A 3,877-nucleotide genomic window follows, 5' to 3' on the forward strand; every position below is an offset into this window, starting at 1 on the left:
TTCGGACGGATCTTCAATCTCGGTAATAATGCAAGGTTGACTCGTTCTCGGTGAACTTAATTCACGAAATTATACGTTAAACGCGAAATAATGTGTGCTAAAAAGTTGAGGGAATAAATCTCGCCGAATAAAACACCGAACGCGATAGCGATAGCGGGCCGCGATTTATCGGGGGTAAATTACGGATGCATCGAATGGCGAAGAAAGAGACACGGGCGGGAGTGAAAGTTACTATCGATAATGGAGTAACACCGTCGTTCGGCACCGCCGCCGAAGGAAAATATATTGCGGCTCCATTTTTAGGTATAACCGCGTAGAATTCTCTCTCTCTCTCTCTCTCTCTCTCTCTCTCTCTCTCTCTACCGTTGAATACATCTGCACATGTCTCAAGGACACTCATCCTCGCTCGTGAAACCCTTTCCACCCCGTTGACGCCGATTTGACATCGGGAATTTTATTATTTGATACGCGACGCGAATTTGTCGGATAAAAGCAGGATTTACGGCGTACGACTGCGTTTCGAGATAGAATTAAATGTGTACATTGTCACTTATCACAATTAATAGATTGGATTGCGAATGGGAGAGCGAAATATATCTTTGTAACGAGTTTCGGCTGCCGAGGTTCGAGATTTCGCGAGCAAACTTTTCAGGCAATCGCTGGAAACTGAGATTTTTAATTTTCCCAATATCGATAATCGAACTATATGTCGATGATTTTTCCGAATAGTTCGATGGTTTTGTAAGCATTCCATGCTGCAAAAAAACGGCAAAAAAGCGGTTGAGCGGCTCTACAAACTATATATATATATATATATATATTCACAATATAACTCTAACATTCATGAAATATCGTTTTCGAGCGGACAGCTCTCAGAAATAAGTTCGATGCCAAATGAAACCGCGTAATCCACGCGGTTTCGATAGTCTGATAGCATGAAAGCATCGATTCTGAAAAAGATTTAGACTATTATTTTCGCTCAACTTTTGACTGCCACGAAGAAGAGCCAAACATACGATACGATTTCTATATTTTATACCGAAACGATTTTCAATATTTTATATCGAAAAGTACGTCTCAACGTACCATAAAACCGGTGTTAAAGATTGCTTCAAAACTCACAACGTTCGCGCTACGTTCGTTTTGCAGAATAGGTTTTGCGGAACAAAAGATGACGCAAAAAATAAGTAATCTCTTATTCTAACATAAATATAACCTTTCTTGAAAATACGATTACGTTTATACACACTTAAAAATATTGTTATATTTGTACGAAAGATTGCAATATTGCTACAATTATATCGTGCATTTGAGGATACGTGTAATGCACGTTTTGCTAAAGACGAGCGGGGCAGTGTTTCCGGCGCTTCAACGTCGAGACATCGACAGAGAGAACTAGCGTAGGGACGTATCTAATTTCGCAAGTTTCGGAGAACCAACCGAAATATCCGGCGGAAACTTTGAAAATTTTCGCTCGGCGTCTTTATCTTCGTCGAACTTTGCAAATCGAAGAGCTTTGCGCGACCTGCGCAGTCTCGTGCTCTCCCGATAATCTCATTCTCTTCTGGAATGCTTATTTCGCCTTGCTCATTTCACACGAAGGACCTTTTTGTATTCTTATTTATTATGATAAGACACAATCTCAATCTCGAGGCACGATGAGAATTTTGCGCGCGTCTTTCGCGAGATGACTCTTTTGTTTTTCCCATGTCGTCATTTTAATGAAAAAAAATTTGTGCTCTCATTTTTTTTATTTCGCAACGAACATAAAAAGAATTCATCGCAAACATACGCAGATGTGTTGCAATATGAGCTAAAGATATGTAAATTGTACGAATCGAATTGAATCAAAATTCGATATCAAGATTCGTATTGGCTCCCAATTTGTAATTGCAGTTTCATTTATAACTTTTTACCTGTATTGTAGCCTTATTGTCTAAATTGTAAATAAATGTATATATTTTATTAATTTGCTATGAAATATTTAATAATTAAATGTATGTATATTTAAAAAAATGACTTAATATTATATTAATCGTTACTGTTTTTCTTACACAGAAACGTTATTTATCTATATATTAAAATTTAATCAATAATTATATTGTTAACTGAAAGTTATGTTTCAAGAATTTGATTCGATTCGACGTCAAAAATCTTGATTCGCACATCTCTAATATAAACATCTTACGAACATCAAATGTCGGTATGATGACGGAAGAGAATTCGGAAAATGATTGAAAAAAATATGTACTTTATAGAAATTCTCATTAAAGCGACGAAACCGTCTATTTTCATGTATTTATATTGTCATATATTTTATATGTAAGTTACGGTGCGTTTTTCATTTTAATTCCTGCCAAATTCGTATTGCGATATCATCGAGAATCGTTAACAGCGTGGACAGTGTGCAAACGGCGCCTAAGTTAGAATCATTGCATATATTTTCTCACCCGTACGATCGGTCTGGGGCTTTCCTCGTGATTTGCGATCCTGGTTAACTCTAACTGTACCGAGGCAACCCATCGGATAAATCTTAAGTAGCGTGTTTGTAATTAAAATGCATTGTAAATGTGTCGGGGTTCAAGTATCATAGGTAGTTCCGAACGAAAGAGAGAGAGAGAGAGAGAGAGAGAGAGAGAGAGAGAGAGAGAGAGAGAGATAAAAAGGCCCGTCGCGATAGAAGCGGAACGGCGAAAAAGTGTATATTTTACGATATGACCGTCATACTAAAAATCATTACTGTAACGTTATCGTATCGCTAGTCAGTCGACGCGTTTCGAAAAGAGGAAGAAGGAGGAAAAAGGGAAGGAGCGAAAAGGGTGGAAAGCGAGGAGCGTTCGAACTATCGAGTAAAATTAATTGAGATATTAAATTATTGTACAAAATTGAGCGCCGGTAGTTCGTAAGGCCTATTATATCATTTTTCCATTTCGTATCGATTTGCGTATGATGACACGCGCTTGTAAAGTGATACGTACGAGCGAGATGTACGAGGAAACCTTCTTTTAGAAGGAAATATAAGCTCGATATTAAGCACGAAGAGAGGCGTCCGTTTACACTCTCTCTCGATAAAAACATCGAGTAGAAATATTGAAACTTCCCAATAAAAATACGAATAAAAATATAAAAATCTCGAATCAATCGAAGAGATCGACTCGAGATTGCGGACGCAGGACATCAGTTGTACGTTTCCGTCTTTCAGTATCTAACATTCCTTACGAAAACATTGCGTAAACGTGTCCATTTGATCTATTTATAACGTCACGTATGTTCCACTTCTCACGTACGTCTTGTTCGTGCATTTCATTGTAACTCGACCCCCGAAATCGGCGCGACGTCAAAAGGCGCGCGCCTACCTCTCTTGTCTCATATCTCGTCATAACACACGACTCATCCGAGTTCCTTCTGCCGTTCGAGAGATAAGCTCGAGTTCTGCCATTCGACCGCGAGCTCGCGACGCCTGTTATCGGACGACGACAGGGTGTCGATTGACGAATTCTGCGTACTTAACGGCGCGCAATGTAATCTCTCGCCGGAGGTGCCGGTGTGCAAGCACTGGCGCTTATCGACGTCCCTCGATAAACTTAGTATCAATGCGCGTTCTGTGCCATTGTGATCGCGATTCCCGGATGTAAGTATACACATGATAAGCGGGGAACTATATACGCCATGAAAAGCACAACGGTCGATTCTCTGTAACGCGACCTTTATTTATCTATAGAGAAATCGAGATTCTCTTCGTGATCTTTTATTTTTTTACGTATAGATGTAACGGCGATCTCTTGCGAATCTTACGGACGATGAAACTGCTTTCGAATTCGCATCAGTCCTGTCTCGCGTGCGTTCTATTTTGGAAGAATGTATAAAAAATTAGGAT

The sequence above is a fragment of the Trachymyrmex septentrionalis genome, unplaced genomic scaffold, assembly GCF_001594115.1.
Source record: "Trachymyrmex septentrionalis isolate Tsep2-gDNA-1 unplaced genomic scaffold, Tsep1.0 scaffold17, whole genome shotgun sequence".
NCBI lineage: Eukaryota > Metazoa > Arthropoda > Insecta > Hymenoptera > Formicidae > Trachymyrmex > Trachymyrmex septentrionalis.